Source organism: Eubalaena glacialis, chromosome 2, assembly GCF_028564815.1.
Source record: "Eubalaena glacialis isolate mEubGla1 chromosome 2, mEubGla1.1.hap2.+ XY, whole genome shotgun sequence".
Lineage (NCBI taxonomy): Eukaryota > Metazoa > Chordata > Mammalia > Artiodactyla > Balaenidae > Eubalaena > Eubalaena glacialis.
In genome coordinates, this window is record NC_083717.1 from 119,185,501 (window position 1) to 119,211,881 (window position 26,381).

Here is a 26,381-nt window from a genome sequence, read left to right on the forward strand (position 1 = left end):
CTTATTTTGAACCCCTGTGACTACCTAGTACCTTACTTTGAACCACTTTCAGTCAACTGAAAAGAATCTCATAACAGCAAGTATATTACTATTCAGAGACTAGAGCCCCCCGAATAAATCCTTATAGAAATTCAACCTCCTCTTCTGTAGTATATTCCTGCTAGACTATCCCTTGTGGGGTTGGGGGGGGAATCCTCTTCACAGATTATTGGCAACACAATCTTCTTGGGCATTATTAATTCCAAGTGACCTCCCTCTGTTTTAAAGTCCTCAAGCAAGTTAGAACCCCCTAAGCTCTCTACCACTGACTTCTTGTTTTTCACCTTCCCAGTCATGCTCACCTATTTCTTGCCATCTATCACCAGTAACTCCACCTTCTTGCACATTGCTTTTACTAAAATGAGTCTCACTCATTCCCGCAGATACATAGAACTCCAAATTCTGCCCGCAAACTCTTCTTCAGCTAGATGAATGTGGACAACTGACACACTACCCTTCAAGTGTAATTAACTTTATTATACAAAGGCAATAAACAGAACCAATTCATTCACTCTGGAAATAATCTATTTCCAGGTACTTCAACTGATTTATAGTATGCCATAGATACCTTAGTTATCAATACCATCTTTTTTACAGAATGTAATGATTCTTTACTTTTTATGTGAAAATATAATACAAAATATAGCTGGGACATTTAATAATGCTGGATGGTGATGATGATAAAACTACCAAGTAGAACACTGCATGAATCAAAAAAGAACCAGGAGACGGGCTTCCCTGGGGGCGCAGTGGTTGAGAATCCGCCTACCAATGCAGGGGACATGGGTTCGATCCCTGGTCCGGGAAGATCCCACATGCCGTGGAGCAACTAAGCCCGTGTGCCACAACTACTGAGCCTGCGCTCTAGAGTCCGTGAGCCACAACTACAGAGCCTGCGTGCTGCGACTACTGAAGCCCGCGCGCCTAGAGCCCATGCTCCACAGCAAGAGAAGCCACCGCAATGAGAAGCCTGCGCACCGCAACGAAGAGTAGCCCCCGCTCCCCGCAACTAGGGAAAGCCCACGCGCAGCAACGAAGACCCAACGCAGCCAAAAATAAATAAATAAAATAAATTAAAGAAAAAAAAAAAAGAACCAGGAGAACCAAGGAAGAGAATACAACTTTCCTCAGACCATTTCAAAACAAAAATGATCTTTATGTATGTTACAGAGGCGCAATCCTGTTATTACCTGGAGACTCATGATATCATTTTAAAGTGCAGATGTTTTGACATTCTTTAGCTTTTGTATCAGTCTACTGCTCCTTCCCACACCAAAGTTAAAAAGGGTTTAAGATGGATCCACCTTAGATTTAGAACAACATTCTTAAGATTATTTCCCATTCATCCCTTTGAAAGGTACTGACAACAAATTAAACAACAAATTAAAAGATACCAGTGTCTAGTATCTCTTAACTTTCCAATCCTCAAGATAATCATAACAAACTAGTTTTCGTGGATTATGTAAAAATGTTTTATATATACATACATGTAAAAAAAAAGATGGTATAACATTTATACATGACCACTACCATTCTGACCCTTAAAATACCTAGTCATTTCATAAGCATACTGATTTTAAAACTGTAAAGCTCCTATCCTTTCTGAAATTCAAGAAACAGCCTTTTACTTTGGCTTCTAAATTACACCTTTATAAACAGTTAATTTTTTGACTAAGCAGTAAAAATTTACCTCACAGTGGCTAGTGAGAATCACCAACAGCCTTTCAACTTAAGTGGGAGCACCAGAAAGTCTTAGAACACCGACAGGAATCAAAACAGAAACCTACTAAAAGGCCTAACTGGTTTCAAATACTTCTGCTTGGCTCTTAAGGTTTGCTATTAAGTGGGGACTTAAGTCAGTTTTTAGCAAATGTTTTTCACAAACAATAAATATACCAATAGCAATTACAGGTAAAATCTTCCTTTTAAAAAAAAATTATTTATACTTGGCTCCGTTGGGTCTTTGTTGCTGCGCACGGCGCGGCTTCCTCTAGCTGCGACGAGCAGGGGCTACTCTTCATTGCGGTGTGTGGGCTTCTCATTGCGGTGGCTTCTCTTGTTGTGGAGCACGGGCTCTAGGAACACAGGCTTCAGGAGTTGTGGCACGCGGGCTCTAGAGCGCAGCCTCAGTAGTTGTGGCACACGGGCTTAGTTGCTCCGCGGCATGTGGGATCTTCCCGGACCAGGGCTTGAACCCGTGTCCCCTGCATTGGCAGGCGGATTCTTAACCACTGCACCACCAGGGAAGCCCCCTCCCTGGGTTTTAATGAGAATAACCGTGGGTAAAGCATGGACAGCATTTACAACAGAACTTGGTGTCAAAGCATCCCAATCAAAACTCCAAAATGCACGCTGCTAAGGGCAAGCCAACAGCTAACACACACGGTATCTATCACTGTGGGAGAAGCAAAGAGAAGCAACTGCGAGCCTAAAAGACCCAGAAATTGAAGAATACCAAAACACCCAGGTAGTATTTATTGGAAAGGAAAAGGGAACCAATGTCAGGAAAAGCAGTTCCAACAGGGAGAATTCTGCCTGCTCCAATAGTGGGTGAGTACAAGGTACTGCAGTTTAACAGTCTGAAGTTGCTAGAGTGGCTCAAGTCTCTATAAAACCTCAATACCAACTCAGAAGCCCCATGTGCACCATTCCTTTCTCAATCCCTTTCCTCCCCCTAAAACTCCTAACTTTACAGTAAAATCACTTTCTTCCTTTTAAAATAGTTCTATTACCTAAATGTATATCCCTGCATAGTATAGTCTTGCCCATTAAAACAAATTTGATGTGTCTTTTAAGGCTCTTTTTATAAGTTCCCCTTTAACTTAAAATTTATCTGTTGAAGAATCCTGGGCATTTATTTGTCCTGCAGTTTTTTCCAGAATTTCATACCCTCAGTACAATTCCACATATTCTTCTGTCCTTTGTATTTTCAGAAATTGGAGGCTGGGACCAAAGGCTTGATCAGACTCATGTGTAACACTTCTGTAAGATTACATATAGGTGGCATTATCTTTTTGTGATGTTAGTAATGCTAAAATTCTACCAGATCTCTCTAGGCATTATGGTCCCTCAAGCTTCTAATATACTACTTCGAAAGAACTTGGAAAATAGTTTATCAGTTCTTGCATCTTAGTAACAGTTTGCCTGTGTCCTTTATATTTGTCAGTTTCACTGGGTATAAAATCACTGAATAACATTTTCTTTCCTTAAATATTTTACTCCATTTACTTCTGGACTGTCACAGAATCATTCCAAAGTGTAAACCTTGCTGGCAAAGTTGTATTTTTCTAAACTTGAGTAGAAACTGCAGGGTTTTTGCTTTATAGTAACTCATTAAGCTTTTTTTCTTTTTCTTTTTAAAGACTAACAGAAATGGAATAGATATAAATGAGTGTATCTGAGGCTGCCTCATGGGTCACAGAAGTTTACACTTTGGAGTTACCCTCATAAGACAGGTCAATTCCTCCTAGCTTTTTAAAGATAGTATCAGTGAAGGAAGAAATGGGAGAAACTGTTCTGACTGGGTTATAACTCAGACCCAGAGGGTATAGTCTTAAAGAACTATATCAGATTTTAAGTGTAAAAGCAAGTTGCAGAGAAAGGGGTCAGTTTTTGCTTTTTACTTTATACAGAGCTGTAGCATTAGGTTGCACTGGGTTGGCCAAAAAGTTCGTTCGGTTTTTTCATAGGATGGTATGAAAAACCCGAATGAACTTTTTGGCCAAGCCAACATTCTACATGCATTTTTGTAAAAAAGATTTTTAACTCAGTATTCTAATTACCAGCAATTGCAGTCTTTAGATATTTTACAGATTACTTTAAATGACACGAAAAATTACGATAAAGTGTTTAAGTTAAAAAGCAGTATATTAATTGTACAATACCTAACAGGAGGCATATATACCTACCCACATAATAATTGTGTGCTTAGGAAACATAGGGCAGAAGTATTTAAAAATATTGTTCCATGGGTACTCTTGTGGTTAATCAACTGTTACCACCTTCAGAGTTTTTTTTATATTATCCAAATTTTCTACAATGAACATGTAAGGTTTTTGTTTTGTTTTTAGGAAAACATTTTAAAAGTCAAGCACCTAACTCCTAATCAGGAAATGCATTTGAGAGAAATAAAAAAGGGCTCGTCACATTAGTAACAACAATCCAGGTTCTTTAAACATTTATTTTTATAAAAACTTTCAAATGTTTTGAAAACATCAAATGTACTAATGTACACTAACAGTCTTAACAACACTGTTACATAATAAAGTAATGTTAATTCACATGAATTAGTTTTAACTTTAACAACCTATTCTACTATCTTCGTGAAGAATAATGTCTAGAGTTCACGGATCCAGAGTTTATAAATCACAACTTCTTCCACTTTTTGAAAATCAGATGTTTCTGGCACATCATAAACACTCAGCAATTTCTCTGAGTACTCTGGTCACATCCTGCAAAAGTTTTCTCAGCAAAATCATTAAGATAAATTCATTCTTTTAAAAACTCAATACTGAATACTGAATACTACAGAAGAGCTAAGTAAATAAAAGTACATAGAATAAAAAATACACAGAATCAGTTTCTTTCCTAAAATTGGTTTCAAAGAGTAAAACCAAAGGGGGAAAGATTTCTGAAATGATTATGGTTCCCTGGATACTCTGCGTCCTATTTAATTCAGTAGCAGAAATCAAGTGGATCTGGTTACCAGAAATCAAGTGGATCTGGTTACCAGAAAAGCAGAATTCCACCACAGCACAGACAACAGAAAAAGATTGAGTATTTTCCTAGAGGCTATTGGGTGGTAGTACTCAAACCTCTAGCTCATGGATGCATGCATATATGTGTGTTTGCATAATATTTTATTTGTCATCCCAGGTTCTTACTTCCACAATTTTTATCATCAAAGGATCACTAAGACTGGTGAGTAAAAGTCAAAACCAGGAATGTTGAGTTACTTTTATTGCTTTATTACACCAAAGGATCTATGTGTCCATTTGACCATGTTTTATGTTGAAGCAATAAAAGCAACAAGAGATTTTAGTGGCAGTGTGAAGGACAAGAATTATAGAAATGTATTTCTCTTCCCACTTCTACCATCCCAGTCATATCCTAAAACAGAAAACACAAATAAAATCTTACATCTAATTGGAATGCAAGCAAACCTGTCAATTTTATTTCCAACTGTTCATTCTGAACCTGAGCTATTGTGCTCTCTGCCCTCTTAAGAGGCAAACCTAGCTTGGATTGTCAATCCAGTTTAAAATTTGGGAAATGTTTATAACAATTACTCCATTTCTCTTAAGTTCACATTAAAGAGCAAGTAAATTCTGCTGGGAAGAAATATGGCAAGGTAGGAAAGGCAGATTGCGCTGACAATCATGAGATGTTAAGTTTCAAATGGTCCGGAAACGTAGGTTATGAAGGTCCTGGAATTTGCTGGGAACTGGGCAAGAATCAATTCATAATTGGAATCAAGCTTTCAACTCCCTCGCCTTTATGTACTGGGCACTGGAACTCCACCTTTAGTGGAAAGGGATTGAAGGGATGGACGATAAATACTTGACAAAGCAGTGCCACTCATTCAGACTGTGTTCAGTATCATATGTAGGCATATTTCCCGGGGGGGGGGAAACACACAACAGAAAGTAAACCCGCCACAAGATATTTCTACTGAGCTTTTCAGTCAGTCCTCTACCTGTTTGCCCTATTCAATAGGCTACTCACATGATACTTACTCATATCACATTATCCATTGGACCAGAAAAAAAGAAATTTAAAGATGGCATCAATACAGCTTATCAAATGTCAGATCATACTAACTAGAGAACAAGGGAAATAACTTACCTCAGACTAGGAAATTCAAAACCCTACCTTAGAATTTTATCACTATCCCTTAAAACCTAAAATAGCCTCTACATTCAATTTAAATTAGATGCAACTGCCATATGCCTAATATACTATTTCCCATCTTTCTTTGAAGCCTTTTAAAGACAAAGTGTCACCAGATGGCAGCAATGAGTAGGCAAATTTTTAAGATGATGGCAATCTTGAGTCCAAAGACTTCCTATTTCAGTTTTCCACAATTTCTTATCAAGAGTTTCTCAGTACCTTTTGGATACTATAAATAAATCTCTCTGCCTACTTAGAGCAGCATCTCCTGGTCTAAATTATTTTCCTTTAACACACTTAAGCTCCTATTTTACCCCTTTAGGACCCTTGTCCCTGTTCCACACTACTTTCCTCTTACTGTATCTCTTCCCCACCCCAACCCTGTTCTCTGCTTCCTATGTGTCTTTACTGCATTCATCAACTATTTCCCTCTGGCCTCTTCAGAGGGCAAGAATAAACTGCCCATATGTCTGCAAAAAGTTGGCCAGTGTACAGTGGGCCCTCCGTATCGGCAGATTCTGCATCTGTAGATCCCAACCAACCATGGATCAAAACTATTCAGGGGAAAAACATTCTATAAAGTTCCAAAATGCAAAACTTGAATTTGCTGCACACCATTTTTGTATTTCTAACTATTTACATTACACTATGGCATTATAGGTAATTATAATATTATATTTAGTATTATAAGTAATCTAGAGATGGTTTAAAGTATATGAGAGGTTGTGTATAGGTTATATACAAACATTACACCATTTTATATAAGGGACTTGAGCATCCCCAGATTTTGGTATCTGCCAGGGTCCTAGAACCCAATCCCCCTTGGATACCAAGGGACTATAATTTGCTCCATCCCCAAAGCTAATTTATTCATCAAAACATAGACATGATCTCAAGGTAAAGACTATCACACAGAGACTACTAAAAACAGTACATGGTGGTATTTTCAGGCCACAAGAACACCAAAGTTGGCCATTTTAGATAAACTATGCTAACTGCTATGGTCTAAGAATATTCAAGATAAAAATTAGGGGGAAATGCATAATTCAATAAATGGTACCTGAGTGTGTGTGTATATATATATATATATATATATATATATATATATATATATATACGCACATATATAACTGAATCACTTAGCTGTATACCTGAAACTAATACAACATTGTAAATCAACTATACTTCAATAAAAAAATAAATTAAAAAAAGAGAACAGATTATAAAATATAAGTGAAAAATAAATAAATAAATGGTGCCTCACAGCCATCTAAAAACAAAAATTGGGGACCAATCTCATTCTCAAAAACATTAACAGATTAAAATCTAAATGTAAAAATTACACATGCAACTGTCAAAACCTACATAAGACAAAAAACTCAACAGTCCCCAAAAAAGTATGAGTAACAGGAAAAAAAAAAGAAAGGGCAGGAATAAAATAATAAACCATATACATGAAAAATTGTTTTAAGAAAAGCATATTGAAAAAGACTTAGACCACTTTAAAAAAACTGTTAGATTGGTGTAGATTATATCAATATAAGAATTGATTCAGACAACGGTCAATGTATGCCAAAGCACTGTGTGAAAGCTTGGTGGGAGGGAAACAGGGTTTACACTGTTTCAAAGTACTACCTAATAGACTACTCACTGATTAAAAGAGGAAAAAAAACGTACCTTTACTATAGAAACATGGGTCACCACTTAAACCAAGTAATCTGACATCATATGCTTCCTGATTCGACAAAATAAGAAACATACATCACCTATGCAATATTCTTGGTAAAATATTTGACTTGAATCTATACAACAGGGAAACAATCAGGCAATTTCAAGATTGTGGGGACACTATACAACACACCTGGTTGGGACTCCTCCAAAAAGAGCAGGAGGCCATTTCTAGATTAAGAAAGAAATGTTGTGGGGAAGAGACTTTTTTTGTGAAAACGAGAATTTTAATGTGGACTGTATACGAGATAATATTGAACTAATGTTTATTTTCATTGCTTTGATAATTACTTTGATAGTATAGATTATCTTTATTCTTAGGCGATACAGCCATGAAGTTTAAGTTCCCATGTGAAGTATCATGCTTGCAACTTTAATATCATTCAGGAGGGGGAAAAACATACAGAGAGCGAACATGGTAATTTAGACAGTTGCTACCAGAAACAAGAACAGGAGGGCTGAAACACAAGGATGGTGTATTTTACAAAAGTACATATTACCTGTTCAAGTTTTTTAAAAAGACCCTATTATAGCAAATGTTAAAATGATATATACCATGTCACACACTCCTGAGCAAGTTCCCAGAAAATATTTTTTCTGTCAGATTTGCTAATATAAGAATGATCATCCGGTGCAGTGGAGGAAGAAACTGGCACTTCCACTGCTATAACTAAGTAAAACCAGTATACATTTCTGTAAGTTCATTTGAAAATTCTTAATTAAACCTAAGTGCCAAGCAATGGGTAGGTCAACAAATTTGTATTAAGCAACTGACAATGTTAAATAAATTTCAGGTTATCCTATTTTGGAATTGAAAAAGAAACTTTGACCATCTTTAAGTTTTGTAAATCCCTGTGACAAAAAAACCCCCACAAAAACAGCCACCTAACAAAAAAACTGTAGAAAATTTTACTAAGTGGAAAATGTTTACAGTATAGAGGTTCTGAAATGATATACAGTAATGATTCCATGTTGGTAAAAATATATTATAAAAATATAAAACATATATAGGGAGGGACTTCCCTGGTGGTCCAGTGGTTAAGACTTCACCTTCCAATGCAGAGGGTGCAGGTTTGATCCCAGGTCAGGGAGCTAAAATCCCACGTGCCTGCGGCCAAAAAACCAAAACATAAAACAGAAGCAATGTTGTAACAAATTCAATAAAGACTTTAAAAGTGGTCCACATTTAAAAAAAAAAAAAAAAAAATCTTAAAAAAAAACACCACATATACATGGGTACAGGTACATCTGTAGCTAATGAGATACAAGAATGGATCAAAACATCAAAATATTGAAAGTGGTTATCTTTGAGCACTAATGCTGTAAGTAAATATTTTCTTTCTCTGCATGTTTCCTTCCAAGTTTTCTTTAGTAAGCATTTTATAATAAAAAAAAAAAGGATTGTTCCTGTCAAAGTATAAGTAACGCAACAGAAAATTTAAAAAATGAAAGTCTTTAAGAAAATATTCCCAGAACCTCAATGATGAAAAAACTAAATCATGTAGTTCAATGTCTCCAAATTCTTCAGAGGATGTTAAAATTCCCTTGCAACCTCCTTGCTCACCAATTACTAAACTTCATGAACTGCCACTAAAGTCAACGAATTCACAACCCGAAGACACTCAATTCTAAAACTTAATTGGCTCTTAACTAATTTCCTCCCTTAGCTCTTCTCTTTAACGTCCATTCATTAGCAATCGAATAATTTTTTTTTTTTTGGCTGCGTTGGGTTTTTCTTGCTGCGCGCGGGCTTTCTCTAGTTACGGTGAGCGCGGGCTACTCTTCGTTGTGGTGCGCGGGCTTCTCACTGCTGTGGCTTCTCTTGTTGCGGAGCACGGGCTCTAGGCATGCAGGCTTCAGTAGTTGTGGCACACGGGCTCAGTAGTTGTGGCTCACGGGCTTAGTTGCTCCGCCTTATGTGGGATGTTCCCAGACCAGGGCTCGAACCCATGTCCCCTGCATTGGCAGGCGGATTTCTAACCACTGTGCCACTAGGGAAGTCCCCTCGAATTATTTTTTATTTGACTGAAAACATCTTATGCAAACTGTTCCCTATCCTGACTATCTTCTATAAAAATAAGACATGGTGCATTATAACAAATACAACTTAACCTGTCAATGTCCCTTTGAACACAGCAGTCCAAATTTGGTTGCTCTTGCAAGAGTGGAACACATTGTACATGCTATCCAGATGCTATAATGTCTGCTAACTTTGGCACTGTCAACACATGCAGAATTCACTGTTAAGTGCAGGGCTTTGCATTTCATATACTATTTAATCCTCTTATATCTAGTTCACAATCCCTGGGGTTCCAGCCTGAAGAAAAATTTAAACTTTGATTTTGTTGTGTGAAATACTAACAATCTCTCCCAATTATATACCCTTCACTGATTTGTTCAACATACTGTAAGCAGCCTCACCCGTCATTTTAAGAAGTTCAGTAAGGGCAACACAATTTTCCTTCAAGAGTGAAAATTTTTCTTCATGCTATATATTAGTTTTGAAACAGTGATAATTAGTAAGATCAATCTCAACTGAGAAATCCTTCTGCATATGTCTGTACACTGAAAAGCTCCACCCTGGTTTACTTCTGAACAGGACCCAAGTTAATAACTTAAATTATAAATGTTTAGATACACCTATTTTAAAAAAAACATTTTTTTAACTGAAAAGGTAGATACAAAGATACCTGTTCCCACAGTCATGCCACGCCCACCATGACCAAACTATGTTTAAAGTAATGACTAACCTTGAGATGAGAACTTCCTAAATAACACAATACAAAAAAAATCCCTGTACTAAAATATACCATAAATAAAAAGCAAAAAACTGATGAAATGTATGCAATACATATTTGTCCACAATTCAAGTTCTTAATACTGTATATAAAAATATAAAAATAAACACATCCTAATGGTTAAGAGCTCAGAGGCTTTGGAGTCAGACCTGTTGCAATTTCAAACTCAACCACTTCTGGTATGCATTTCCCTCTGGAAAGCCAACCCCTTCAAACACCAGATTCTTTAATCATAAAATGAGTACTGTTGATAGTACGTGTCTCATAGGATAAGTATGAATGAGGTCTAAGTGAAGTAAGGTAAAGAAAACAATGAACATAGTGCCTGGCACACAGCAAGCATAGCTGCAGCAGCTGCTCCTACTACTACACCATTTACTATTATTGGTACATACCAACAAAAAATGGGACAATGACAGAAGGACACAAAAGACGATTAACAAATAATACTAAACGTCTATGGAGATTAGCAAGAAAAATCAGTATCACCATAAAGGAGACAAAAATTAAACCAAACATTCTACCTACCAAACAAGTAAAAACATTTTAAATTGAAATGGTCACTTCCATACATTATTTCTGACAGTATGAACTGGTAACCATATTTTCAGAAAACTACTGGACTATTTTATCAAAAACCTTAAAATTGTGCATGTTCTTTAAAAACAAAACAAAATACCCAAAAAACAAAACCTGTGCATGTTCTGACTCAGTAATCTCACTTTGAGAACTCATCTGAAGGAATCAAGGATGTGGACATATTAACAGTGAAAAATGAGAAAACAAGTTCATAATAAGAGACTGACTAAATGAATTTCAGTACATCAGTCTAACTGGATACAAGCAGCAACATTTCAAAATAACTTATTGACACCAAGAGATATTTAAGATGATAAGGAGCATACACAATATACAAGTTATCTAGAAGATTATACACTGAAGTGTTAGACACCTCAGGATATGGCAAGATTGTGAGGTTTTAAAATACTCTTTTTTTCATTCTTTAATACCGTATTAGTTTCATAATTCTTTCATTCTGTAAAGATAGCTTCATCCACCCTGGAATTTAATGACTACAATATGTGGCTTGGCCGAAAGTCAGCAAAGCTTTTCTATAAACCCCGTAACAGAAGTTAGAAAAGTTGTGTGCTTCCCTTCCTCAAGAGCAACTCAGAACTACATAAAATCAAGGAAATGGGCATCTCTAGGACAACAAAACTTTCACTGGATATTGCATTCCATAATTTGGGGTCTCTCATTCATTGGCAGTCCTAACAGACAAAGATACTGGGTATAATTCCCTGTGCTATACAGCAAATCCTTGCTGTTTTATTTTATGTATAGTAGTTTCTATCTGTTAATCCCATACTCCTAACTGGACCCCTTCCCCATCATTAAATGTTAAGTCACCTCTATTCTGAGTGTTACATCACACTTAAGGGGGGGGGGGGGAAGATAGCATTTTAGAACCCAACATACTCTTAACTAGAGCAGCTTCTATACAGTAAAACTCCCCATCAACAAACATCTATTTACTCTGGGAACATTTTAAGCCATTTGAAAAAGAAATTTCCTGAATCTCTGAGTATCAAACAAGCATTAGGAATATGTAAGAGAATGCTTTTCATAGGAAAAGAATTAAGATTAACATTTCAAAATTACTTCAATAAGGTCAATAAATCTTGACTGTTTTCAGCAAAAAACACTGAAAGAAAAAGCAAACATGGCAATCTAAGTGAAAAATAGAAATTCATTATTCTATTTTACTAGCTTAAGTGGCATTGCCATTTATCCAGCCTGCCTGTTGGAAATTACTTGATTTTTAATTCTATTTGTAATTTAAGAAAAGTCATTCAAATTTTGCACATATAATGGTCATTTTAAATACTGCATTATTTCAAATTTATGTAAAACATGGCTACTCTATGACCCTCAACTCTGCTCCCCAAACATCAAAAACATTCTTGCCAGAAACTTTACCAAAGTTTCCAACTCCCAAGCAAGCAATAAAAAGGAGTGAAAGGATAGGGCATGAAATTCTGTATTTCTAAGAAGCTTCCAGAAGATGATGATGATGATGATGATGATGATATGCTGTTGCTGTAGCACAGACCATATTCTGAATAGCAAGGGTCAACAATATTTATTCATAAGACTTCATTTCTTTATTATCTTGTAGAAAGCTTCAGTTTTATCAGTAAACTCAAACTGAGCATTGAGTTACAACAAATACACTTTTAAAAGTCTCCCCAGGAAACACGTTAGGAAAAAAATCAAGATTTTTCAGATTTTACAAAGATAATACTGTGGTTTTCCTATGTAACACCCAGTGGGATCTGGGAAAGCATCCAGCTATCAAATAAAATACATTAATATTTCTGCATTAATACATATGCATAGTCATTAAATGTAACACAGATTATAAATAATCTCATGTCAATTGAAGTCAGGTTTTGTCATCAAATGAGTGTCAAACTGATGAAAAATCTTTGTTGTCATAGATTTCTGAATTGTGAACAAAAGATTTCATAAGTACAGCAAAATAATTTTTTATAAGAAAATAAATTTTAATAAGGAAACCCGACTTAAAGTTACTACATCATTCTCCATCACTCAGATCCAAGCAGTTAAAATTTAGAATTATTCCTAGTTTCAGAATTTAATAGTAAAATGTATATGAAATATAGTGGAATCCCATCTTTTGCTATCCTGAAAACGCAATTTTATCACACATGAGGATAATCATACCAAGATTCTCCTTCAAAAAATTTTTTACACTTATCTCTAATAAACAGAACTTCCCAAATTCTAGGAAGAACTAAGCAAAACATAACATGTAAGCAAAAAACAATCATCCACATTGCCATTCCCGCAGAAATAAAACACAACTGGAGAATGCCTTATTCAGTCCTCAGAGTGGTATTTTAGGGTCTTAAAATATATTTAATCTATTACATGTTTTTGTGTGGTAACGACTGTGGTTATTTTTAAAGCCCTTATCTTTAAAGAGACACTGAAACAGCTGAAGATGAAATATATCAAATATTTATTTACTTCAAAACAACAGGAGGGGAAGGGATTGAATGCAGGTATAGATGAAACAAGATCACTCAAGAATTGCTAAAGCTGGACAAGTTCATGGAGACTGATTATACTATTCTCTTTTTTGCATATGTTTGAATTTATTTCACAATAAAATTAAGATAGCACTGAATATATGCATATATACACATATATACATATCTGAGAAAAAAAATTACACGTGAATCTCAAACTATACACAGAAATATAATCAACCTGGTAGCACCTCTATAAATATTCTTACTCTTCAATTTATACTTATCAAACACCAAGAACACTTAAATTTCAGGGTCAAACCCTGAAACACAAGCAAAAGATCCAAGTAATTCACAAAACTAGAAGTTAATTATTAGTGGTCACTTACATTGCCAATAAGTAGATAAACTGTTTTCACCTTTCTGGAGAGCAACCTAGATTTTAAGTTTTTAAAACATTCATGCTCTTGAATAATTGTACTTCTGGAGCATAATTCTAAGAAAATAACTAAGGGTATTGACAAAATCTTAGTTGTAAGACTTCAACTGTTTATAAAAATTGTTTGTAAAAGGGAAAATTGGGGGAAAACCTAAGGGCCCAACAATAGAATACTGGTTAAGTAAAATATTGTACAAGTATGCAATGTAATACTACGTAGTTATGAAAATTTTTAGGAGAGCTGTTATCTATTATGTTTGTGTTGCAGAAAAAAAATTAATACTTAAATGTATGTGCCATATGTAGGACATTACTTTTTCAAACGCCTACATATGCAAAAAAAGTCTAAAAGGACACATCAAAACCTTTTATTTTGGATGGTTAAGTATGTCTTTTTTGAGGGGCCTGCATTACATTTTCTAAATGTTATGTGAGCATATACTGCTTAATTTGGATTAAACCTAAAATAAAGATGGGGGTATCTTCTCTTAAAAATCCACATCAATCTTAAGTCATTTGATTAGTCTTCCTCTTTAATTTCGGTAAAACTACATCTTAAACAGCACAAATAACTGTAATTGCAACATAAGAAGCCAACAAACTTTCAAGGACAAGGGAAAATTTTTCTTTAGAAAGCACACTTTGCTACCTCAATTTTAGCCATTACGTTGTTTAAAGTTATCACAAAACCACTTAGGTGAAGATGACTATATACTTAAAGGATTAATATAAGGAATTATAGCACACTATGAATGGTTACATCATTTTCAGAATACAGAATTTTAATTAGAAGGCTAAGGGAAAATTTTCATTTAACATGTATTCTACTAAACTATTCCTAAATGTCATTCCAGACTAGTTAGAAAAGTCTAAGACTGGTTCAATGAACTTCCAGGGAGTTATATTAGTTCTGAAATCAACTCAAAAGCTGTAGGTTAATCTAAATAAGAAGCAGGAAGAATATTTCAGACTGGTGAAATTGGAATCAGTTTAGGTAGGAAGAAAAACTCAGATGTCCTTTAATCTGCTATGGCTACCTCTTAAAGACAGCGATACATTCCCACTGGAGAATAAATTTTTAAAAAATGATAAAGTTCTTCCAAATTTTGATTACAGCTCCATCACAGGCAACACAGCAGCCTATGCCCTCAAATGCTAACATGACTCATTCCATCACAGCCAAACATATTTTAAGGCTGTTTTTACAACTTAACTATAAAAACTGCTTACTAAACTTCTACTACACAGGCCATAGTTATGCTATTTATACCCAGACACAAAATCCGAAGAGTTGAAGGTATACCTACAACAAGGAGTTTTAAGTTTTTTAATTAGAAGCAAAATAATGCTGTGTTGCTCATTAAGCCTTTGAGCACACAAAGCAAAAGTTTTCTCCTAACCCTCCTAAATCCCTCTCCCTTGTCCAGAAGTAATCGATCAATGTTGTTTCACGTGTATCTTTCCAAATATTTCTCTATATCTTTACATAGTAGAAAATAAACTTCTATAATATGTGAGTTGATGAAAAGAGCTAAAGAGTATTTAGAAGGCTAAGTGAGAGAAAACAGCACTGAGGCAGTGGCTTTTGAGTAAGAATCTAAACGAACTGAGGAACCCAACCTTCTCAATGTCTAGGGGAAGAAAATTGCAAGGAAAGGCTTTGAGGTAGGAACATCTAGTATGTTCAAGTCTCAGTAAGGAGGCCAGTGTGGCTGGAGCAAAGTAGTATACCATTAACAAGGGAGGAGGGGCACAACAGATCATGTAGAGCATCTTGTAAATCACAGCAAAATTTTGACTTCAACACTGAAATAGCCAGCTATTAAATTTCAGGAAGGAAACTACTCAGGCAATACATTTTTCAAGCATTACATTTCAATAGGATCGATCTAGTTACACATTGGTGTAGAGGGGCAAAAGAAACATAAACCTATTGCAATAATGCGCAAGACAAATGATGGCTTGAAACTGGATCAGGCCATAGCAGAATGGGTGGAGAATTCTTGTTATATTTTAAAGGCAGAGATGACAGCATTTTCTACAATGCCAAAGGTGAGGTATGAGAGGAAAAAAAAGTCAAGGATGGCTAACCAAAGTCTGGCCTAACTGACATGAAAACTGGAGTTTCATTAACTGAAATAGGCAACACTGCAGAAGAAACTGGTTTGAGGGAAGAACAGCAGGAGCCCAGTTTCGTACTTTTAAATTGATATACTTAACATTCAAGAGTAGTCAGGTAGGTAACTGGACAGATGACAGTATGTCACTCAAAAGAGAAGTCCGGGCTGGTGATATAAGTGTGGGAATCATCAGTTTACAGATAGTATATAAAATCATGGAACTGATGAAATGACCCAGGAAGTGTGAATAGAAAAGTGGAAGAGCTGAACCACAGAGCACTCCAGCTGAGTGGGAGAAGGAATAGCCAGAAAGAGAATAAAAACCTGGAAGTTAAGTAAAAAAATGTTTTAAGGAAGAAAGTGGCTCGACTGGTTAAATCACACCAACAGGTCAAATGTGATTGATTAAGGACTGAAAAAGAACCACTGGACTTAGTAACATCCCTCTGGGTTACATATTTTTTAACACCATAAATAATACAATTATTTATTTTTTCTCCCAACGGAAACTCACTTTTAAATATGTTTACTTCCCTAAAGAATGCTGTCACATCCAAAGAGTCCATAAAATTATACTACAAAGCTACATCTACCTAAACAATTACCTTGGATACTTCATGCTATTTAAACTGTTGTGAATTGAACAACAAAATATTTAACAATGACATTTAGCTTAAAACTTGCTAAAAATAGAAATCCAGAGCAGTTTATTTTTTCTTTTTTGGCACTTAAACCAAATTAAAGATTTGTTTTCCTAGAATACTTCACATGTCAAGTAAAGCACAGTCTGTCTAGTATGACTAAGAGTTGAAATCTGCAGGCTTAACTGCCTGGGTTGAATCCATGCCTCACCATCTATTAGGTGTCTAACTTTGGGCAAATTATTTAAATTCTGTGCTTCAACAGTTTCATCTCCAAAACGTGAAAGACATTAATATTTACATAAGGTTATGATGATTGTATGATACCTATGATAATTACATAGGTTATTATGATGATTAACACAAGAACTTTAAACAGTGGTGGACACACGGTAAAGTGTCCAGATTATTACTTCCAAAAGGAAGAAACTCAAGTTTTTCTACTTCATTTTTCCTTTCAAACAGGAAAGCTATTATGTCAAGTCTGACCCAACAGGGGTGATACAGTAATAACTAGTAACTTCCTAAAGCCTAACTAACCTATCCTCTTCAAACTCATTACATTTGCTCATTAATACACGCAAAGAAATCTCATTCGGAAAAACCAGGGCAAGTGCCCTTAGGCCTAGGATTACTACTTTCTTCAAGAGATGAATAGATAGTGGCCTACTATAACAGGTCTTCTAACCTATTTAGTCCTACTTGCACTTAGTCCTCATTACTAACATTCCCCACACAACAGCCTGAAGGAAATTCCAAGAAAGTAATCAGATCTCTCCAATCTCCAAAGTCCTTCAACAGATTCCTATTGTGCCCAAGACAATCTAGATCTTAAACATGGACCTTTTAAGGATCTGTACACTATGCTTGATACTTGCCTACTTTTCCAACTTCATCTGTTACTCTATGCATTCTTGGTGACTATTCTCCAGTAGTATTTCTTGCTCTAGAGGCCAAGATTTCCCCCCCAATATCTGTGCTTTCAGGTAAGATAATCTACTTCCAGACCTCAATTTCAACATCAGTTCCTTTTAAGGTCTCTTTGCTAGCAGCACCCTCCCACCTCCATATTCTAAATTTGGTTCCCTTAAATATCATCTCACTCTGTTCTTTTCCTTCAAGGATCTAAACTGTGAAAGTGCTATTCACTTTATTTCTCCCCTCAATGTCTATAATATTCAAGAGGGCAGGAGACAGTATGTTTTGCTCATCTGTATGTGCCCAAGTCTAATGGTGATTTTCAGAATGAGCACTCAAATGTTTAACGAATAAACATCTCTAACTTGAAACCTGGGAGTCATGCCAAATCCCTCACTCTTCCTATCACAGCCACCACCACATCCTCCTAAATTTACCCCCTTCTAATCCCAATACCATTGCTTTTGGCCAGGCCAGGTCATTATTCTCCCTTCTATTTTAGTATCTTCCTTATTTATCACCTACTCCAATCTTATTCTCCTCTATGCCATTTCCACACTGCTATCAGATGACATTTCTAAAAATGAAAATCTGATGTCACTCCCCAGTTTAGAATCTTTCAATAGTTCACCACTGGTTTCTGGATAAAATACAAACTTCTTAGCATGGCATTAACATTTTTATAATCTGGCCTTAACTAAGATTCAGTTCAGCTCCCTTTCTCTTAAAAGCATTTCCTGACCTCTTAAAAGAGTCAGTTAGGTACCCACCTTTGCATGGCTCTAGTCACTGTACCCACCTCTATCACATGGTGACATTATCTCATCCATCTGTCTCCCTCAGAAGGCTTTGAGTCCCTGAAGAACTATTATACCTTTTTGCATCCCCAAAACCAGAAGAACATGACCCACAAAATAATGGATTTATAAAATTAAGAAATAAATTAAACTGAACCTATAGTGAACAACAGCCACACGATGACAGTAACAGAAACAGAGGTAGAAACAGCTTTCATACAGAAGAGGGTATCAGTAAAACTTGGACCTATAAAAGAAAATTTTCCATTCCTCTTCCAGATAACCTCAGGACATTTTACTTAACTTTCTCCCATTCTGTTTTCCTTTGAGGTTGCCTTCAGTGTTCACATTAGATTTTACTCTTTCAGAATGAGTAAGGGAAGGGGTCAAGAATGTGATTTACCCTAGTACCCACAGAACTAAATATACCTTTAAAAATCACTCTACTTCTCCTCCCTGCCCCATCCCAGCTCAAAATCTATTAAAGCAACTCTAAAGTGAGTTATCAAAATATTCCACTGTTGTCAGTAAAATACTACAGGTTGCTAATATTCTCAACTCTTTGGCTATTCACATCCTTACTAATCTCTGCATTTTTCTTGTGAATAGACCAGATTCATTCTTTATTACCCTTGGGAACACAGTGGATTCCCCAATACCTAGCTGGGCCACAAGTCATCACTGAAAAAGAGGTCACTCCTAGATCTTTCCTGATTTGGACACAGAGATTATACAGATTTTCCTGCTTTCTGAGGTTAAAAAGTCTACTTATCTTTTTCTTTTTAAAAAAGCCTTCCAGTGAGATAGCATTTCAGTATCACAGCATGCTTCTTGTGGTTTAATTCACATTAAATTTTAATGATAAAAAACAGTCTAAACAGAACACAATCCAAAATTGTTGTCACAGACCCAAGGAAGATTACTCTAAATGACAGAAAATTTTTGCTGATTTGCAATAATCTAAGAAAAAGTACCACCTAATATGTCTGTCTTGTTGCTAATCATTAAAACAAGTCGTCTTCATTCTAAAGTATATGCGAACTTCAGCTGCTCTTTCCATTTATGAAAAACTCTCAGCAAGCCCCAGTTTGACACTCATAATTCCATTAGTTTACAAAACCCTGAAGTGGTCTCCCTTAGGAAACATCTCTTGAGATACGCACAAAAGCCTTAACCCAAACATTTCCAGGTAGAAGCTATCACCTACACCACATCAACTAAACTTAAACCAATGTATTTCCTAGTCTTTCCAATGAAACCAAGTGGACCTCACACCTCTTACCATCACCCAGGAAGGGTGTGCATCTGTTCCGAAGGCCCCCCTGGCTCCAGGTCATCCTGGCTGCTGCTGCTCCAGGCTGGGCATCCATGTTGCTGCAGCTTGTGGTTTGTGAGGGGTAGTGTACAGGAAAAGCAGGATGGGATTTCAAGGGAAACAGGAGGGAGATGGCTTTCTGGGAAAATGCCATCACCAACTTAGGTGTTAAGTAGTACCACACACATTTTATTGCAGCACAGTTTAAAAATTTTACAAATGAAAGATTAAAAATAAAAAAAACAAAAATAAAAAAATTAAAAATACAGACGACGTCCAGAGATGCTCTAAAACAGTTAAGTTAAAGATCAGGAAAAATAAGGTCACAGACTTAACAGCCAGTAAAATTCTTTCGAGCGTGGGGAAGGGGATGAGGGTGGGGGGGAGGGGGGGGTTGGGAGAGAAAAGGTTTATGTGATCAATCCACTTAAAAATGCTAATGCCTTCACTTTCTCTCCCAAGATGCAAAACTCCAAAGTCAATCAGGAGGCCGGAGAAATTCTTATGAACATTCAGAAAAACTCGATTTTAATCCGGTTAAAAATCATCAGTGTCATTATCATCATCATCATCACCATCATTAAGTATAATAATAAATAATAATAGTAACTAGTAACAACAATAAAAAGGAAATCAGCGGAAAGTCAGGAAAAATGTAAAAAAAAAATTGGAATAACTTACTGTAGCTGAAGATCAAAAAAATCTCACTGTAAAAAAACAAAAATAAAAATAGCCCAGATTAGAAAAACGGGAGGTGCAAAAATGTCAAGTCAGTAAAGTTCATTTCTTTTCTCTTTCCAAAAGCAGTTTCCACAAAAACCGCAAGGGTAAAGTTCTCAGTAGCAGACAAGCAAAGCCCTTTCCACATCATCAATCAAACTTAAAAATACACGAGGAAGTAGAGAGGTCAGTTTATGAGAGGCTAAAAGGCTCCTCCTCCTCCTACCCAACTGCTGCAGAAAAAATAGAAATAGAAATTTAAAAATTACATCTTAAATCCAAGTCCCGTTTTTGGAAACAATTAAAAAAAAAACACCTGTAAATTTGCCGTAGTGCACACCAAGTTGCATCATTATGTTTAAAATGTCTTTATAAAATCAGTTTTGGAATGGGAATGTGTGTGTTCTGGAAGGGTGGGGAAGGGAGGTTAAAAATCAAAGCTGAGCTCCAGTGAGTAGGGATGGGGTTCGCCTTGCTGCCCTGTGAAAGGAGAAGGGACAGATTGAGTCAGAGTTCCTCAGAAATGTTGTGCCCTAAACCCCCAAGACAGAAACATCTGTCCATTGCATCTAACACATTTTGGTAAAGCATACATCCCACTGGGATGGGGAGCTTCTATAGAATCATCGCCTCTACCAGTGACTGTCTTCACAATTCTTCAATGTCAGCAGGTGCCTAAAGTTAACTAAATATGCACCTGTATTCCCTTAAGGGTCTCAAAAAAAGGTCCACATTCGAACATTCAATTTGATAATCAGCAGTTTGGGCAAAGAAAATATAGAAAAACCATGTCAGCAGAGATGAAGAAGTGAGCAAATGTCTAACATCAAGATTATGAAGCAGATTCGTGGGTTTTAAGTCCATGTAGCTTTTACTATGATACAAACTGAAGGGGAATGGTCTACCCTGAAGATACATACTAGAGATGACATCTAGTTTTAAAACCAATGAGTGGTCAAACCAAAAGACCTGACAGAACCTATCAGGGGGAAAGATGATTTAAATAAGGAGCACATTAATCCCCTCAATAACAGAATGAAAAAAAATCAAATGAAGGAAAAAAGACTATTATGGCTACTGAATATTTAATGTCATAAAAGAGGTGAAAAGTAAATTATGGTCCTTAAAGAATTTATTTCTGTGGTCCCACTGTTTATAAACTAGAACATACAGCTAATTCCAAGACAGGAATTCTAAGAATCTGATACATAATACCACCATGACAGACTGGGTGTTTCATCAGCTACAACAAGATTTGCAATTAGATTGCAGGTCTTTGAGCAAGTAAGAATGATCATACTTGCATTTCAATATCCAGTCATGAGATTTTATTCTTCTTTTCACATGTCAGTAAACTAAAAAATTTTAAGCTGCGCTTTTAAAAAGTGTTGCCTGAGTCAATTACATGTGAATGATGACAGCAACAGGTACTATAACTCTAAAATTGTAACTGTAAATTTTTTAGTAGTAGCAGACCAGTTTAAGCATGACATGTAAGTTACTTTTATGCATAGACTGATGTGTTAAACTGTACAAAATGTTAAACTAAATGTACATAGGAAACATACATTATTTGAATGTTATCTCCTCTGAGTAACTGTTAGGGATGTTCAGTTATGGTGAAACATTCAATTTTCGTCTTTGGAGTCACAGCCTGAACCTGGTACTCAAAAATTTCAGGATATGTTATGTAACTGTGGCTCATCTACAAACAAATCCTTTGCACCAGCGTTACAAGACATAAGCTTAAAAAGCAGCAACTAATGTGAAAACATTTACATCTTTCAAAATCAAGAAGCTGTCTCCCAAGGTGTTAAGTTGATGAGCTACCACTCATAAAAATGACCAACTTTAGCACCTAACTGTAATCTTTGCAATGAATAGTATACCTAGTTTATACTTTGTCAAATCTCTGGGAGATCTGGATCCTTCTTCTAAAGGGGTATTCTCAAAGTAAGGGCTGCCAACCAACATCACGTGGCACTTATTCGAAATGCAAATTAGCAGGGCCTACCCCAGACTTACTTAATTAGAAAGTGGTGGTGGAGAGCCCAGCAATCTGTTTTAACCAGCCCTCTGGCTGATTCTAATGTCTGCTCATGTTTAAGAACTACTGTGTAGAGTTTAATAAGGAATCTCTATCCTCTAGTTAAGATCGATATAAAATAAAATCAAGAACATTATATCATAGTAAATGCTATACTATACTATAAAACCCTATAGTAATCCTTTTCCCCTTTATAAACCCCAGATTTCCAATATCTAAGAGAACACATGCAGTTGTCACACCAAAGTCCATTCTCTAGTAAGTCTCTTATGTACAAAACCTTAAACTTCCCTAATCCCAATGAGAATGAATGAGTACATATTAAGTACGAGCACATAATGCTCCTCAAAGATAACAACTAATAAAACTACTTGAAGACAGATACTGTTAAGGCAGTTACCAGTAATTACTAATACACAAAAACTACTGTCAATAATAAAACTGTTTCTGTACACTTTTTAGCCTTCTGGCAACAAATGACTTGAGTTACAGAAAGTAGAAATTAAAACAGGTAAGATGTATAAGCCCCCTTATAAGTATAAAACTGCATTCCAGAACGTTTAACTGATTTGCCTGTCAGGTAATAATCAACAGGGCGGGAAAAATCCAGTCCTCTTTAACTCCTAGGCCAAGGTTCTTTCAACCGTCACACTCCCCACTTAACATCTCACACATCCACCAGTTAATATAATCAATCTTTAAGATTAGAATTACTAGCTATTCTGGAGTTTATTCCTTGCTTGTTTCTAACAGCAATTCCATCCAAAACAAGGTCCAACGCTATGTGAAACCCTCTAGAGACCTAATCACAAATAATAAGGTGTGTTTACAAAGGAACAGCAAACACCACCAGGCACTCCCGAGGCATGAGCATGGGAAACACAAAAAGGTCAGAAGACCTGTAACTTAGTCAACCTTCTTAAATCCTTCCTCTCTCCAACCAACATGTAAATGCTACTAATGCCTATCTATTTGAAATCAAATCTAGAATTGTTTCAGATATTAATTTTGTGGCCAAATCATTCCAGATGAATATTAAATCAAAGGAAGTGTTACCTTGGTACATGCTGATCCTAAGAAATCCATATTTCTAACATCTCAAGGCAAGAAAAGTGCCCTTCAGTTAATTTCAATTCCCATCAATAGTTGTTCTTAAATACTAATTTCTTACATTTCTCATTATTTGCCAACAATATATTTATTAGGTGTATGGTTTCCTAAATTAACCAGTCACTGCCCTTATCTCACTTCTAACAGTTCTGCACTTAACTTTAGTTTTAAGTCCATGTAACAATATACTTAGGCTTTTTTTTTTTTTAAAGGCAATGCTTTTGATCCCTATTACAATATCTACATGGTGAGGGGTCAACAAATGCATAGCTATGTAGAATAAGAGTACTTTTAGTTTCTATCAAACAGGTTTCCTACGGCGTGAATTTACCCCACAGTATTGGTTTAAACTGTACTTAATAATATTTTTTGTGACAGTAACACATTATGAAAAATAAAATCAACTAAATCTTAGACAAGGATTAAAAAAAGCGATTTCTTGGATAAGTGAATGCGATACTACTTAGAAACCTATGTAATTTCTACAAACTTAGCAAAAAACTTTATAGTAAGTTTCCGGACCTAGTAAGTAGTAAGCACTGTAATACTTGCTTAAAAAAAGCATATAGTTATGCATTTTTGCCTAAGTTGGGATGGTCTGGAAAATTAATGCCAGAATAACCTGAAAGTCAAACTTTATCATCTTAGGACGTTACATTAATAATAAACGCAATTCTCGTAATTTAACATTTTCCCAAGATAGTTTGGGAATTTCCAGTTACCACTAGTGTTGTTGTAATTAGGTTCTTGTAAAGATTCAAATATAGTAATTCTAATACCTACTATTCCAATAGGTAAAGCCACTTGACTTAAGCTGGTGGCCAAATTCCTTACTAGTTCTGCTACTTATTTAATATGACCCTGGCAATCAACACTCACGCCTCGGTTCCTGTCTGAGAAAGATAGTAATACCTACCTCAACAAGTTCCACTAACTTATATATTTCAAGTGATTTGTAACCTGCAGATAAAAAGCCACCTTTAATTATTACTGTTAATACGTAAATGAGATTACAATTTTTAAAAAATTGAAAACTCGAGGTCCATTTCTTCAGAAAGGAGTAAAATAAAATAATCAGTAAAATATTAAATCTATTGTTATAATATTTACTATTCTTAAACCCTGAGGTACCCTCCAGAATTGAGAAGCTTGCGGTACAATAAATATCTGCTCGATAACCCTTCCCCACCCCCCGCTCAATATTTAAATTTAACAGGAGGCATCGGCACTACATTAACTTGAACTACATTAACGAGCATCTCGATCGTCCCTTTCGTCATCTCTCTTAGAAGTCTTCATGGCCATAGAAAATGAAAGGACAGCATCCGTTAACGCAGGAGAGCGAAAAAGAAAAGGGACATTTTCCCTGCCGATTGTGGCCTAGAGGACACTAGGTTAAAAATCTACGCAAGGGCTGAGGCCTATAAAACTCTCTCGCGCGTAAGGTCTAATCCCCCAAAACAAATAAAATAAATGGGGGCCTACGTACTCTACCGAGGAAAGGGTTCCCTCGTCTTCTCTCCCACACCCCCTCGCGTCCCCCGAGGAACCCAGCGCCTCCCCAGCTTTCGCCCCCTCCACTTACCAGGAGGGGGAAGGGAGAAGAGATTCGATTCTGAATCTCCTACTCCCGGGTTCTACGCGGAGAAGCCGACTGCTGCTCGACGCCGCAACAACTCAGCCTTCGCTTCTTCACAAAATGGCCCCCGCGTCTCCTCTGCCGCCGAGGCGAAGGCCTAACCCCCGCCCCACTCCTGGGAATCCTCCTATTGGCTGCGACTTTTCTCGCTCCCGCTTCTAATTAGACAGTTTTACAGCTCCTCACAATTCTATCCAATCACAATTAGTAGTGGGTTAGACTAACCTAGCGAATTTCCACATGCGTGAGGGAAACTAGTTTGTAACTGGTCACTTTTCCTGTCATTTATCGCCTGTGAAATGCTTATTGGCCACTGTACCTGACGAAGCGCTGGGTGGAAACTTGCCTTTGTACCGCGCACCGCTTCACATCCGGGTATCCGGAAGGTCTGATTGGCGGCCGCGGGATCCTATCTGTGCTCCCCAGAGCGCCTAGTAGAAGGCCCGCCCGAATCTCGGAATTCCCGCGGTGGAGGGGGGGGGGAAGGGCGGGGAAGGATTGCTGGGTTTTGTTTGCTAGCGGCTGGAAGGATCTGCCCTAGCCCCGGGCGTAGGTAAAAGGAAAAGCTCCAAGTTAGTTCTCTGTCCTGCGGTGTGGATAAAGAAAACACTTTTCTTAGAGTGGGGAGGGAGCTCTAAAGACCAGAAAACTAACCAGCCCTGCAGTTTTTCCAACCCTAGAGCTCCTTCCTGGACAACACTTCTCAGCCTGTCAAGCCCTTCTTCAGACAACCCATATCTCGGCCAAAACAACTGACTTCCTTACCTCTCCACCACAAAAGGTAAAGAAAGTCCAAAATGCTGGCATGGCATATACTACAGCACCCATTCTCTGGCCCCAAATCATCTCACTTGCTAATACCCTACATGTCAACCAAATTGGCTTATCCGGCTAGCTCTCCCCTGCCCGTCCCCAAAATCTGGTCCCTTAATTCCCCTCACCCTGAAATGGCCTGTCCCCCACCTACTGGCATCGTCTGCACTGCAGTCCCTCTGGTTGTATTATAGCAGCCATGCACTCAATGGAATAGGACCAGCTGTGCTAGGAATGAAAGATATTTCTCTGTGTAGTTAGGGAACGCAAGATGCAGAACACTATCTAGAGAATGTGATACCATCTGTATAC

At 36.8% G+C, this 26,381-nt stretch overlaps 1 protein-coding gene across 10 annotated transcripts in view; it reads right to left on the reverse strand.

Moving 5' to 3' along the window:
• Window positions 1–25,345, reverse strand: part of HNRNPC (heterogeneous nuclear ribonucleoprotein C) — a 45,599-nt gene extending 20,254 nt beyond the window's left edge. For 2 of the 10 annotated variants that reach the window (XM_061180598.1, XM_061180590.1), the window contains exons 1-3: window positions 25,203–25,345; window positions 20,777–20,940; window positions 20,422–20,447 (exon numbers count right to left, since the gene is read on the reverse strand). The gene's annotated coding sequence lies outside the window, so the exon portion shown is untranslated. Of the gene's footprint in view, window positions 1–8,706; window positions 8,765–19,700; window positions 20,391–20,421; window positions 20,448–20,776; window positions 20,941–24,533; window positions 24,578–25,202 lie in introns of those variants that run through there. The other 8 variants (XM_061180600.1, XM_061180599.1, XM_061180594.1 and 5 more) reach the window with 7 other exon arrangements.
• Between the last annotated feature and the right edge of the window lie 1,036 nt (window positions 25,346–26,381).